General features: G+C 40.9%; 1 protein-coding gene across 5 annotated transcripts in view; it reads right to left on the reverse strand.

The window, feature by feature from the left end:
* The window catches only part of slc8a2a (solute carrier family 8 member 2a), a 60,807-nt gene that overhangs the window by 23,133 nt on the left and 21,906 nt on the right, over positions 1–15,768 (reverse strand). The gene's annotated exons all lie outside the window — the stretch shown is intronic.

The raw sequence follows: 15,768 nt of genomic DNA on the forward strand, positions 1-15,768 counted from the left end.
TTAAGGGAAGGTTTTGCATGTAGGTTATAGACAGTTAATTATAGCTTTAATATGTTTATAAATCATGAACTAATAACTAAATATCTAAACTTATTTTAAAAGGGAAAACCCTTTACCACCCCCTCAAACAGAACCTTAATGTAAAGTCTTACCAGAGCACCTTTGAAGGTGGAGATCAGATGCAGGTGGGGTAACACTAAACACCCAATCTGACTTAAACCCATCCTTACCCTGGAGTGGACCTGCCCACTGGCCATGGGGGTTTATGTCACAGTGTGAGGCCACCTATAGGGTCACCTGTCACCAACCCCCCCCCTGCACAGGTAACCCTAGGGTGGTGTGTGTGGCACCATGTCTTATTCATTGAGAACTTAAGGTCATTACTTGTTCAATTAGTTATGACGGGCCCAAGCCTGGCTGTGACTGGTCCCCAATAAACATGCATTATGAAAAAATGGTTCTTACAATGGAAAGAATCTGTCTATTAGCAGGTCAAGTATGCTGCCATGATAACTTTGAAAAACAGAATGGAGGCAGACTTCTTAATGGTTCTTGATGATACTTTTCTGTAACTAGCTACAAATACATTTATATTTATCTACACTACTAAATACGGGGTACATTTTCAGTGCTAGCACAAACAAGACCTATGCTTTAGGCTTATGCTAATTTGAACTGTTAATAGGTAAGAACTTTAAAACCCCATGTATGTCATCTAGGGCAGTGGTTCCCAAACTGTGGGTCACGGCAGGGGTCTAGGTGAAACTTGTTTTGTGCATTGTTACAATTCAGTTCATTAGAATTGGGCACAAGCGCTCATAGTCAAATCTACATAGAGTTAAATATTTTAAAGAGGATGATTTTATAATAATTTTTTATTTTTGTCTTGTCTGGGTATATTTTTTCACCACTCAACCCTTTTGCAACTGAACAGACACCTAAATTGGTGGGTCAGGAAGCAGAACGTTTGGGAACACCGGATCTAGGAACACACACACACACACACACACACACACACACACACACACACACACACACACACACACACACACACACACACACACACACACATTACTGCATAAAAAATGTGCATGCATGCTTGAGTGTATGTTTGTGTAAGTCAGTGCATGCGAGGTTGTGCGTGCATGCAAGCATGTAACAAGGATCATATATGCATGTGTGAGTGAAAATAATGGGGATGGGTCATCTATGGACTTGAAAGGATGTGTAGAGCATGAGCTTGTGTGTGTGTGTGTTTGTGGGGGGGGTGTAAGTGAGTGAGTGAGAGTGAGTGACGGAAATGGAAGCGTGCTGGCAGGTGTGCGTTGCCCACGGTAACAGACACCGCAGTGCTGCATCATTGATGCCGCCTGTGCCTTGGCAAGCTCATTATTAGGTTGTGATTGAGAAATGTGGCCCCGAGCACCATGCACCGCATCACATTTCACTTTCCAAGGCCTGCTATGGTTACCATGGCCTCAGACTGAGGGCCACCTTACACCGGGCAGTGGGGCCAAGGGACCCGAACTAAAAATAACCCACCGACTGTTCACACCTGGACAGGAATACTGAACAAGTGACAGAGCACAGCAAAGAGAGATGCTGTAGTAATACTAATCAACAGATTTACAAAATACATAAACACTCCTTGTGACCCTTAGGCTGTCCTAATATAGACACCATACACACAAATAGAGGAGGGAGCCACACAAATACGTACATATTTTCATACAGGCACTCATAGGACACCGCTAACACACCATACCAGAAAATAAACCTTATCGACAGACAGCTGCCTGTAAACTCACACTCTGAGGCCTGGTCCAGAAACAACCCCTCACCGGTAAACCTTTTTTTATTTTTATTTATCTTTTATTTAACTAGGCAAGTCAGTTAAGAACAAATTATTATTTACAATGACGGCCTACCCTGGCCAAACTCGAACCCGGACGACGCTGGGACAATTGTGCGCCGCCCTGTGGGACTCCCAATCATGGACGGTTGAGATACAGCCTGGAATCAAACGAGGGTCTGTAGTGACGCCTCTTGCACTGAGATGCAGTGCTTTAAACCACTGCACCACTCGGGAGCCCAACCTATACACTTCATGTAGATCTGAGAGGACTGAATAGATATGAGCAATATACACTGGGTATACCAAACATTTGGAACACTGTCCTAATATTGAGTTGCGCACCCAGCAACATTTCAGTTCTTGACACAAACCGGTGTGCCTGGCACCTACTACCATACCCTGTTCAAAGGCACTTAAATATTTTGTCTTGCCCATTCACCCTCTGAATGGCACACATACACAATCCATGTCTCAATTGTCTCAAGCCTTAAAAAGTATTATTTAACCTGTCTCCTCTACTTCATCTACACTGATTGCAGTGGGTTTAACAAATTACATCAATAATGGATCATAGCTTTCACCTGAATTCACCTAGTCAGTCTGTCATGGATAGAGCAGGTGTTCGTAATGTTTTGTACACTCAGTGTATTAACTTCATCTGATAGGCTTGGTAGAACTTTCACCATATTGCTTCTATCTGTCAAATTATTTCAGATCTCCACAAGTGCTTACGGGTGCTGCATTGTCCGTTATTGAGGCATTTTCTGGTCGGAACCCAGACCCATCTGTGGCAGTTCAAATGTGTTTGCATTGTGATTCTGATTGGGTGAAGGCACTACTACTAAGTGGTGCACTCACTCTGGGTTTACAATCCATATTGAGATCAATGGCCTTTAGGTTCTCCCTCTGGACCACCATCAGGCAACACTGCAGATGAAACCCGTTTATAAGAAAAGTCAATCGATAGACTCATTAGGATAACAGAGGTGTAGAGAATATTTATCACTCCCATAAGTCCCATAATAGACTTACAATGCATTCTGAAAGTATTCAGATCCCTTTACTTTTTGACTTTTTTACAAATTTAGTTTTGAATACTTGTATAAATAAGGTATTTCTAAAATGGATTTAAAAAAAAAAAATCCTCATCAATATACACACAATATTCCATAATGACAAAGGGAAAACAGTTTATATTTTTTTTGCAAATGTATTAAAAATAAAAAACAGAAATACCTTATTTATACAAGTATTCAGACCCTTTGCTATGAGACTACAAATTGAGCTCAAGTGCATCCTGTTTCCATTGATCATCCTTGAGATGTTTCTACAACTTGATTGGTGTCCACCTTTGGTAAATTCAATTGACTGGAGATGATTTGGAAAGGCACACACGTCTATATAAGGTCCCACAGTTGACAGTGCATGTCAGAGCAAATACCAAGCCATGAGGTTGAAGGAATTGTCAGTAGAGCTCCGAGACAGGATTGTGTTGAGGCACAGATCTGGGGAAGGTTACCAAAACATTTATACAGCATTGAAGGTTCCCAAGAACAGTGGCCTCCATTATTCTTAAATGGAATAAGTTTGGAACCACCAAGACTCTTCCTAGAGCTGGCCGCCCGGCCAGGGCCTTGGTCAGGGGATGACCAAGAACCTGATGGTCACTCTGACAGAGCTCCAGAGATCCTCTGTGGAGATGGGAGAACCTTCCAGAAGAACAACCATCTCTGCAGCACTCCACCAATCAGGCCCAGATGGAAGTATCTCCTCAGTAAAAGGCACATGACAGCCCGCTTGGAGTTTGCCAAAAGGCACCAAAAGGACTCTCAGACCATAAGAAATAAGATTCTCTGGTGTGATGAAACCAAGATTGAACTCTTTGGCCTGAATGCCAGGCGTCACGTCTGGAGGAAACCTGGCACCATCCCTATGGTGACGCATGGTGGTGGCAGCATCATGCTGTGGTAATGTTTTTCAGCGGCAGGGACTGGGAGACTAGTCAGGGTCGAGGGAAAGATGAACGGAGCAAAGTACAGAGAGATTCTTGATGAAAACCTGCTCCAGAGCGCTCAGTAACTGAGACTGGGGCGAAGGTTCACCTCCCAACAGGACAACGACCCTAAACACACAGCCAAGACAACGCAGGAGTGGCTTCGGGACAAGTCTCTGAATGTACTTGAGCTGCCCAGCCAGAGCCCGGACTTGAACCCGATCGAACATCACAGGAGGAGCCTGAAAATAGCTGTGCAGCAATGCTCCCCATCCAACCTGACAGAGCTTGAGGGATCTGCAGAGAAGAATGGGAGAAACTCCCCAAATATACAGTGGGGGAAAAAAGTATTTGATCCCCTGCTGATTTTGTACGTTTGCCCACTGACAAAGAAAGGATCAGTCTATAATTTTAATGGTAGGTTTATATGAACAGTGAGAGACAGAATAACAACAAAAAAATCCAGGAAAACGCATGTCAAAATTGTTATAAATTGATTTGCATTTTAATGAGGGAAATAAGTATTTGAGCCCCTTTCAATCATAAAGATTTCTGGCTCCCAGGTGTCTTTTATACAGGTAACGAGCTGAGATTAGGAGCACACTCAGGGAGTGCTCCTAACCGCAGCTTGTTACCTGTAAAAATGACACCTGTCCACAGAAGCAATCAATCAATCAGATTCCAAACTCTCCACCATGGCCAAGACCAAAGAGCTCTCCAAGGATGTCAGGGACAAGATTGTAGACCTACACAAGGCTGGAATGGGCTACAAGACCATCGCCAAGCAGCTTGGCAATATCCCTCGGCCTGGGGCTCCATGCAAGATTTCACCTCGTGGAGTTGCAATGATCATGAGAATGGTGAGGAATCAGTCCAGAACTACACGGGAGGATCTTGTCAATGATCTCAAGGCAGTTGGGACCATAGTCACCAAGAAAACAATTGGTAACACACTATGCCGTGAAGGACTGAAATCCTGCGGTGCCCGCAAGGTCCCCCTGCTCAAGAATACATATACATGCCCGTCGGAAGTTTGCCAATGAACATCCAATTGACTCAGAGGACAACTGGTGAAAGTGTTGTGGTCAGATGAGACCAAAATGGAGCTCTTTGACATCAACTCAACTCGCCGTGTTTGGAGGAGGAGGAATGCTGCCAATGACCCCAAGAACACCATCTCCACCGTCAAACATGGAGGTGGAAACATTATGCTTTGGGGGTTTTTTTCTGCTAAGGGGACAGGACAACTTCACCGCATCAAAGGGTCGATGGGTGGGGCCATGTACAGTCAAATCTTGGGTGAGAACCTCCTTCCCTCAGCCAGGGCATTGAAAATGGGTCGTGGATGGGTATTCCAGCATGACAATGACCCAAAACACACGGCCAAGGCAACAAAGGAGTGGCTCAAGAAGAAGCACATTAAGGCCCTGGAGTGGCCTAGCCAGTCTCCAGACCTTAATCCCATAGAAAATCTGTGGAGGGGGCTGAAGGTTCGAGTTGCCAAACATCAGCCTCGAAACCTTAATGACTTGGAGAAGATCTGCAAAGAGGAGTGGGCCAAAATCCCTCCTGAGATGTGTGCAAACCTGGTGGCCAACTACAAGAAAAGTCTGACCTCTGTGATTGCCAACAAGGGTTTTGCCACCAAGTACTAAGTAATGTTTTGCAGAGGGGTCAAATACTTATTTCCCTCATTAAAATGCAAATCATTTTATAACATTTTTGACATGCGTTTTTCTGGATTTTTTTGTTGTTATTCTGTCTCTCACTGTTCAAATAAACCTACCATTAAAATTATAGACTGATCATTTCTTTGTAAGTGGGCAAACGTACAAAATCAGCAGGGGATCAAATACTTTTTTCCCCCACTGTAGGTGTGCCAAGCTTGTAGTGTCATATACCCCAAAAGACCTGAGGCTGTAATCGCTGCCAAAGGTGCTTCAACAAAGTACTGAGTAAAGGGTCTGAATACTTATGTAAATGTGATATCTGTTTTTATTTTGAATACATTTGCAAAAAAAATAAAACCTGTTTTTGCTTTGTCATTATGGGATATTGTGTGTAGATTGATGAGGGGAAAAAAACAATTTCATCAGTTTTAGAATAAGGCTGTAATGCAACAAAATGTGGAAAATGTCAAGGGGTCTGAATACTTTCCAAATGCACTGTAGTTCCCGGGCTAGAGTGTATTTTAATTCAGTTCACAATGGGTGAGAGCTTGATGGGTTTATGACTTCCGTTGTGTTTCAGTCTCTCTGCTCAGCAGATGTGGCCTCCGATCTGCAGAGGGCAAACTGTTGGGATTGTGGCTGCCGCTCAGCTGTTTGCGCCTCCTTATTTAGATCTGTTAGACCCTGACTGTGTTGTAATAGTCTTATGTGGTCAAATGCGGCCCACTTATGGAGGAAATATTGCATTTGTGTTAGGATATTGAATTTGAATGAAATATTATAGCATTTGTAATGCACAAATTGAATAATTGAATTCATAAATTGAACTTGATTTGATTCCATCTGTTCTCCTTTACCTTTCCTGACTGAAATTATGGTTTATAAACTTGATACACAAACAGTGAATGCAGTATCTACAATATTGAAACTGAATATATAAATATTGAATATAAAATGTAATTTAAATAACATAAAAACTGAATGCAATGTTAATTAAATTCAGTTTAAAATCAAATACAAGTTCAATTTATTAATTGAATGATTCAATTTGTGCATTAAACATGAAAAAAATTACATTCAAATTCAATAGCTTAATACAAATTAAACATTATTAAATTCAAATACAACAGGTCCTGTGTGGCTCAGTTGGTAGAGCATGGTGTTTGCAACGCCAGGGTTGTGGGTTCGATTCCCATGGGGGACCAGTACGAAAAATAAAAAATTGTATGAAATGTATGCATTCACTACTGTAAGTCGCTCTGGATAAGAGTGTCTGCTAAATGTAAAAAATGTAAATGTCTGTTTGCACAGAAATCACTCCATACCCGCTGGTCAATTCTTGCATTTGTCACAGTTTTTTTATGTGCTTGTTGACTAAAACCAGAAAGTATGTAGAAATGATAATGGATGTAAATATTTTAATAATTTAATATTTGAAAGTATTTAACTACTTTCTAACTCTCTAACAATGACCAATAATGAGATTTAAGCATTCCACACGCCTTCCAAGCAAGCTATTCTTTGATGGAGAAGCTCCTTTCCCCTGTCCTCTCTGAGGTGTCAGTACCGTAAACCGTCTCGTCCGTCGCCTGTTCTGTTCCTGTACAGGACACTGAGCTGTGTGACAGCTCTTCTCCCGTTAACCCCAGCAACACGGCTGCTGTCTATCAGCGAAGCCGATAAGTGATTGCCTGGGATTAATTTACACAGATAGCAGCGTCAACAAAATAGGAGTTAGCACCTTTTACCGTTTCATATTTTCTCTCCCCACATGGTGACGGAGGGGAAGCGTCAGGTAAGGTAAGGGATACTGTCTCTCTAGGTTCAGGTGAGGGAGAGAGTGAAAGAGAAAGCGAGAGAAAGTGAGAGAGGAAGAGACAGAGATGAGTGTTTTACACTTAAGCAAAGTGAGGTCTTTCTATGTAAATGGACCCCACTGCTGAAGGAATAATATAAGAGAATACACTCAAATGGGCCAAGAATGGTTTTTAAAATTAGATGGAGAAAAAAAGTCACTATCAAAATGTTTTTTGTTGTTGTTTTATTTCATAATCAAACAATATACAGTACAGTACAGTATTAGCCTAAACATGCTACATTGTTATTAGGTCCAAAAATGCTTATATTACCAATGCGTATGTTGGCAATGGCTAGTTTAAAAATACCAAAGTGTGGATTGCAGTCACTTCTTGTACATAAAGCTCTTTCAAGGTAAGGAAACAAATGTCTAAATATGCCATTTATCTGAACTGTTCCTTTAATAGAATGCCTGTGTTGACATTTTATGGCACTTAACAGGAGTAAAGAAGACCACAAACCTTCCCTCAAGTGAACTGTAACCATCATGGTGCAGGCGGCAGTATACTCCATTTGCATGCTGGCTCATTCTGGTTCAAACACAAAACACTGGACTCTCTACAGTGACTCTGTTTTGGCTCAAAGACAACCCTGTTTCAAGTCTTTCACTGTGTTTTGTTCCTAAAGTGAATGTGTTTCAGGAGGGTTAGCATGCCAAAGTCTGCCTTGGTTCTGTGAGCACTCAGAGGCCTGTATACAGCATTACTCCTAACAAGGACAGCTTAGAAATAACCCTTTTGGTCTTTTCACGGAACACACTTTATTATTCAATGCCCTTGAAAATATGCCAAAGCAAAACCACAAATGTGATAGCAAAATGTAGCTGCTCGCAATAAAGCAACTGATCCATTATGCCGTAATGGTAATGCTAGTTTGTGTTACCCACAAATCATGGCAGTTAGACAGTCACCCTGTTTGCCGTTAAACGAAAGAAAGGAAAGTGATCCATCCCTTTAATAAGTAAAGCGAGGGCTGTCCATGGAACCTGTAAGAACCAGATGAGTCAGAGTGTAAACGAATCTACCTCTGGCCCCAGGCCACACAGACAGACAGACAGACAAGACTATCTTAGCACTGTTACAATTAGATCTACTATCATAAAACGTACAATTCTGATATAAGCGAGGGTTGTGTACATGCAGATGTTCAAGATTATTAAGAATAGGATTGCCGGACACAGTCAATTATGGTTACCAGTATTTAGCAGACGCTTTATCCAAAGCAACTTCCATAATGTTACAATTGTGACTTCACTGAAAAACGCCTTTTTGAAGAGCAATTTACGGCCAACACATTGCATCTGTTAAGACAGAGGTAATAATTACCACTTGAAAATAAATTGGATCCTGGACCTTTGGTTCAAAGTTAGGCCTAACCTAGGATTTGTTAAACAATCTCCCGGTTAGGTTGTTTTCCATATTCATTTTTTTCCACACATAATGAATGTCCAGATATATGTGAACCTTTTCAGTTTTGAAACTTTCCATTAACAAAGGGATGATAATAGGGATGCAAATGTCTGACTTAAAGGGAAGAGTATTTCACAACTTAATGTTAGATGGTTACTCAGCCTGAGGGTAGTCTATGGGCCAGGATAAACTGTAATCCATGGTTCAGATTTCTTCAAACAGTCATTATAAACTTCAGTGAACTTTCGCCACTGCAAGCTAAAAGTCAATGGGAGTAATAGGGGCAATTTACAAAATGTCATGGCCAAATCGACTGAAATTAACTTAATTCATTTGCTTGACATCAGTTAGAGATTCTCTGGTACTTTTGTATACCTTAGGTAGTATTTCTGAAAGTAGAGCTCACGAACCAAAAGTGGTCCCCGTAACATGCATACAACGTCACATATGTGCAGATATGTGCACCATACATTGCTCTCTCACTCTGCTATGAGTGCATGATGTGCCTCTTGCTAGCTGTCACTCATATGGCGAGGGGCTGAAGCTCATTGGTTGAACTCAAATTGCTAGGGGGCTGGCCCATGTGGTAGAAAATGTAAAGAAAATGGCTCAGCACAGCTTCCAGAAAAACAGTTGCTTTCAAACTAAGGAGTTTGTGGCTAATTGAGGTAAAGAAATTCTGCTCATAGATTATGCATGTATGAACTACACATTAACACATCCAGACCAAAGTGGGAGGTTTAAAAAAGACTTAGTAGTCGCCAAAGTTCTGGAGCATGTCTTTAAAAGTGATTTGGCAATATTTATATATATTTTTCAAATCAAAATAGTTTATCTATCCAACAAGGTAGGAGTGCAAATACATAAAAACAACATACAAGAAAATATGACATAATCACAACTACACAAATTAATCTAAAACGAATGGAAAAAAGAAGCACCATGTAATTTCCATATTTGCAGCACTTATCTTTTCCATTCATTTGGGGTTGAGGCATGTAGATGGATCTACACAACCGATGATATAAAATGTGTACTTGTATTGACATTAGATTACTTTGGAGGTCTGAACATCTGACAATTTTTTTTGGGGGGAGTGTAATGTCCCTTTAACAACAATTTAATTCCAGTTCAACTTTATCCTACAAGATTAAAGGTAAAATGGTAATAGCATGTTACTGTTATTACATGAAAAATACATATGGGTCTCTGTACGAGTGAGATTCATTAAAACAAGTATTGCTATGTTGTGACTATGTACCAATTGGAACCAGGTAGTTACTGTGTTGAAATGTAAATATGTTGACCTATATAACTAGGTATGTAACAATGAAACGAGTTAAAACGTATCTCTGTGGAAATGTTAATGCGAACTGGAGGATGTTAAAATGTTGAAGTACTAGAATTGAGCCAAATGTTTCTTACTACACTCTTAGAAAAAAAAGGGTTCCCCATAGGATAACCCTTTTTGGTTCCATGTACTGTAGAACCCTTTTTGGTTCCTGGTAGAACTCTTTTGGGTATACATGTAGAACCCTCTGTGTAAAGGGTTCTACATCGAACTCAAAAAGGTTCTACCTGGAACCAAAAAGGGTTCTAATAAAAGGGTCTCCTATGAGCATAGCCAAAGAACCCTTTTCTAGATAACACCTTTTCTTCTAAGAGTGTACATAGTAGATACAGGGCATTCGGAAAGTATTCAGACCCCTTCCCTTTTCCCACATTTTGTTATGTTACAGCCTTACTCTAAAATGGATTCACTTATATTTTTCCACTCATCAATCTACACACAATACCCCATTACATAATACTTATGTAAATGTGATATTTCTAAAAACCTGTTTTTGCTTTGTCATCATGGGGTATTGTGTGTAGATTGATGAGGAGAAAAAAAACTATCCATTTTAGAATAAGACTGTAACGTAACAAAATATGGAAAAAGTCAAGGGGTCTTAATCATTTCCGAAAGCTCTGTATATGTCACGTCCTGGCCAGTATAAGGGTTAATTGTCATTTTAGTTTGGTCAGGACGTGGCAGAGGGTATTTGTTTTATGTGGTTCGGGGTGGTGTTTTGGTAAAAGGTGTTTGATTTAGTATTTCCGGGTTTTGATTTATGATCTATGTTTATGTAATTCTATGTTGAGTCTAGTGTGTCTGTTTCTATGTTTGGGTTCATTGGGGTTTTGACTCTCAATTGAAGGCAGGTGTTGTCTATTTGCCTTTGATTGAGAGTCCCATATATGAGGGTGTGTTTGTGTTTGTCTGTTGTGGGAGATTGTTTTTGCACTGCGTTAGGATAGCCTGCAAAACTGTTGCACTGTCATTGTTTATTGTTTTGTATAGTGTTCATGTGAGCGATTAATTAAATTCAAAGATGAACACGACATCCGCTGCGTATTGGTCTACATGTTCAGACGACGATTTCGCTATATCGTCAGAAGACGAAGACAGCCGTGACAGTATACAGGTAAGTGCCAAAATAAAGGAAACGGCAACATAGTGTCTTAATAGTGTGTTGGGCCACCAAGAGCCATTAGAACACATTCAATGCGCCTTGACATAGATTCTACAAGTGTCTGGAACTCTACCAGAGGGATGGAACACAATTCTTCCACGCAAAATTTCATAATTTGGTGTTGGAAAACGCTGTCTCAGGTGCTGCTACAGAATCTCCCATAAGTGTTCAATTGGGTTGAGATCTGGTGACTGAGACAAACACACAAACACACTCTTTAAACCCCATGTGCTCCTTTGAGACCCATCTTTCAATGTCATTGACATCTCTTCTTCTAACCATGATAGCCAATATAATGGTCAACTGAGCATTTTTATACATAATCCTAAGCATGATTGGATGTTAATTGCTTAATAAACTCAGGAACCACACCTGTGTGGAAGCACTTTCTTTCAATATACTTTGTATCCCTTGTTTACTCAAGTGTTTCCTTTATTTGGGCAGTTACCTGTATGTCATATGAAAGATAATTGTAAAATAAAATGTTACAATTTTCAAAGTGAAAATATTTACTATGAAACTTTAATCTGTGGCACAAATCTATTAATGTATTGTACTACACAACAGACATGTTAATTAAATAAAAAAGCTTCCCAAGAAACATTGCAGTGGGGGGGACATAATTTGAAACCTTTCAGACGGTAGTGCATGTCTAGCATGTAATGTTGGCTACTGGAATTCGTAGTGAGCTTTTGAGTAGCCTAAGCTTTTATACAGTATCAGATTTGCCCCATCCAATATGGCAGCCTAAATGTTGTTTCGTGCCATGGGGTGACTCAGTGCATTGTAGTAAAACAAATTTATGACTCAGCACTTTGCCATACTGGTACAACTCTACAACACCATCTACAACAACTACACTCTAAGAATAAATTGTACCGAATTGTACTTAAAGGGGTACAAATGCTTGTCACTGTAGTGGTACCCTGTAAGATACGTCCATTGTACCGTTAGTTGTAGGTACATAGTTCTACCCTTGCAGTTCATACCTTAAAAGTGCCAATAGTGTACCATATTGTCGACACAGATACAAAAGTGTGCCTTTACAAAAAGGTAACATTTTGCCTTTTTAGGGTACCACCACATTGACAAAGCATCTGTTCCTTGTAAGCGGCTCCTCTCTAGATCAAGTAACTCGCATGTAAACGCCTCTCTGCCATCCCACTTCTTTTTTTTACCTGCTTTTTCTCACCAATTTCGTGACTAAGATCTTGTCTCATCGCTGCAACTCCCCAACAGCCACGGGAGAGGCGAAGGTCAAGTCATGCATCCTCCGAAACATGACCTGCCAAGCCGCGCTTCTTAACACCCGCTTGCTTAACCCAGACGCCAGCTATACCATTCAACTGACGACCGAGGTCAGCCTGCAGGCGCCCGGCCCGCCACAAGGAGTCGCTAGAGTGCGATGAGCCAAGTAAAAACCCCCGGCCAAACCCTCCCCTAACCAAGCCGATGCTGGGCCAATTGTGCCCAGTCATATGGGACTCCCGGTCACGGCCGGTTGTGACACAGCCTGGGATCAAACCCCAGGCTGTAGTGACGCCGCAACCCTGCTGCGCCACTCGGGAGGCCCTGACATCCCACTTCAGGGAGTAGGCCCAACTGGGTCTCACGACTGTCAACGCCAACACCTTAACCATTACGGCAAGAGGTCCGTACCGCTTAACAAGGTAGGTGAAGGTCTCTACAATATTAATTACAGCTCTTTCTGTCACATGCTCTTATGTAAGCCTTTATAAAGAATTCAGAACTGTCATCAGACATGTTCAAACTTTAATTAACATAACCATAGACCACTTCAACTGGTACAACGCTTCCACTCACGGGTAGCCAAAAATAACAAACTGAAATCCATGCCCCCCCCCTGGAAACAGAGATGTACCTTCACTGTACCCCTTTTTTGGAGAGTGTGTGAGGATTTACTTTTACATACAAAAGGGTACTGAAGAGTACCATGTTAAAGCATATGTGTACCTCTGAAAGTACATTGTGTATTTTGATATTTTTGTACCCCAGGGAACAATACTGTAACCTAACTGTACCCTTTTCTGAGAGTGTAGTGTGAACCTGTGAACTGGGTTAGTCAGTGCTGTAAATGTATTACCACTACCAAATCAGTATCGGACAGACATACGGCACCTTCAGAAAGTATTCACACTCCTTGAAAAGATTTTGTGTCACTGGCCTACACACAATACCCCATAATGTCAAACTGGAATTATGTTTTTAGAATGTTTTACAAATTAATAAAAAATGAAAAGCAGAAATGTCTTGAGTCAATAAGGGACACCGAGTCAGTTGTACAACTGAAAACATTCAACTAAAATGTGAATCAGAGAGGTGCGCAGGGTTGCCTTAATTGACATTTCAAACACAGATTTAACCACAAAGACCAGGGAGGTTTTCCAATGCCTCGCGAAGAAGGGCACCTATTGGTAGATGTGTAAAAGAAAAGGCAGACATTGACTATCCCTTTGAGCATGGTGAAGTTATTAATTACACTTTGGATGGTGTATCAATACACCCAGTAACTACAAAGACGCAGGTGTCCTTCCTAACTCAGTTGCCTGGAGAGGAAGGAAACCGCTCTGAGTTTGTGATAGGAGAAAATTGAGGATGGATCAACAACAGGGAAAAGAAGGAAGCCTTGTAAAGAATACAAATATTCCAAAGAATGCATCATGTTTGCAACAAGGTACTAAAGTAATACTGCAAAAGAATGTGGCAAAGCAATTAACTTTTTGTCCTGAATACAAAGTGTTATGTCTGGGGCAAATCCAATACAACACATTACTGAGTACACCTCTCCTTATTTCAAGCATAGTGGTGGCTGCATCATGTTATGGGTACTGTATGCTTGTAATCTGGGGAGTGGGGAGTTTTTCAGGATAAAAAAGAAACGGAATGTAGCTAAGCACAGGCAAAATCCTACAGGAAAACCTGGTTCAGTCTGCTTTCCACCAGACACTGGGAGATTAATTCACCTTTCAGCAGGACAATAACCTAAAATACAAGGCCAAATCTATACTGTAATTACTTACCAAGAAGATAGTGAATGTTCCTGAGTGGCCGACTTACAGTTTTACCTTAAATCTACTTGAAAATCTATGGCAAGACCTGAAAATGGTTGTTTAGCAATGATCAACAACCAATGTGACAGAGTTTGAAGAATTTTTTAAAGAATAATGGCCAAATGTTGCACAATCCAGGTGTGGAAAGCTCTTAGAGACGTGAAAGACTCACAGCTGTAATCGCTGCCAAAAGGGCTTCTACAAAGTATTGACTCAGGGGTGTGAATACTTATGTTATTAGATATTTCTGTATTGTGGGGCGGCAGGTAGCCTAGTGGTTAGAGCATTGGGCCAGTAACCGAAAGGTTGGTGGATTGAATCCCCGAGCTGGCAAGGCCAAAATCTGCCATTCTACCCCTGAACAAGGCAGTTAACCCACTGTTCCTAAGCCATCATTGTAAATAAGAATTTGTTCTTAACTGACTTGCCTAGTTAAATAAAGGTTCAATTTCATTTTCAATAAATTTGCAAAAAAAGTATAAAAACATGTTTTCACTTGTCTTTGTGGGGTATTGTGTGTAGATGGTTGATAAAAACAAATATATTTTCAATTCCGGCTGTAACACAACAAAATGTGGAATAAGTCAAGGGGTATGAATACCCGTGTGGCTCAGTTGGTAGAGCATAGTGTTTGCAACACCAGGGTTGTGGGTTCGATTCCCACGGGGGACCAGTATGGAGGAAAAAAATGTATGAAATGTAAGCATTCAGTACTGTTAGTCGCTCTGGATAAGAGCGTCTGCTAAATGACTAAAATGTACTTTCCGAAGGCACTGTAGAGTTAAGTGGATTGAAAAGACAACTCAAGTTATGAACAGTCTGTTTTCCTCATCCGTCTCTGATGGTTCAGGATAAAATTTTGTCGTCGCTCCAAAATCTCCCTTACTCTGTCAGACCAAGTCAGACTCCTTTTCTACTGTCTGACTCTAAATAATATTACCCCATTGGTCAACATTCCCACCTTTCAAAGGGCCCAATGTTAGATCGAAGTGCTGAAGAGGGCTGAAGAGGGGGGGTCAATTTGGAATTGAGCATATCGCCCTCTTCTGTCCTCATCTCTCTAGTTTCTCTTTGGTACCTGTTTCATCGCTCTTTAGAAATTTTCACACACACTCTCTGGATATCTCCTCTTTGTATCAAAATGTTGCCCTCCACCACTAGAGTTTCCCCTACATGTGCCTTGGGAATACGTAACAGGAGAGAGAGACACAGACACAGAAAGAAAGAAAGAAAGAAAGAAAGAAAGTCACTTTATTTGGATAGTTCCTATAGACGATCTACAGATGGTCAAAAAATCAGTTAATATACAACTCCTTGCCAAGGTTACGGTAAAGGTTAGGTTTAGAATAAGGGTTAGGTTAAGGGTTAGGATTAGGGTTAGGGTTAGGATTAGGGTA

The sequence above is a fragment of the Salmo salar genome, chromosome ssa04 (assembly GCF_905237065.1).
Source record: "Salmo salar chromosome ssa04, Ssal_v3.1, whole genome shotgun sequence".
Lineage (NCBI taxonomy): Eukaryota > Metazoa > Chordata > Actinopteri > Salmoniformes > Salmonidae > Salmo > Salmo salar.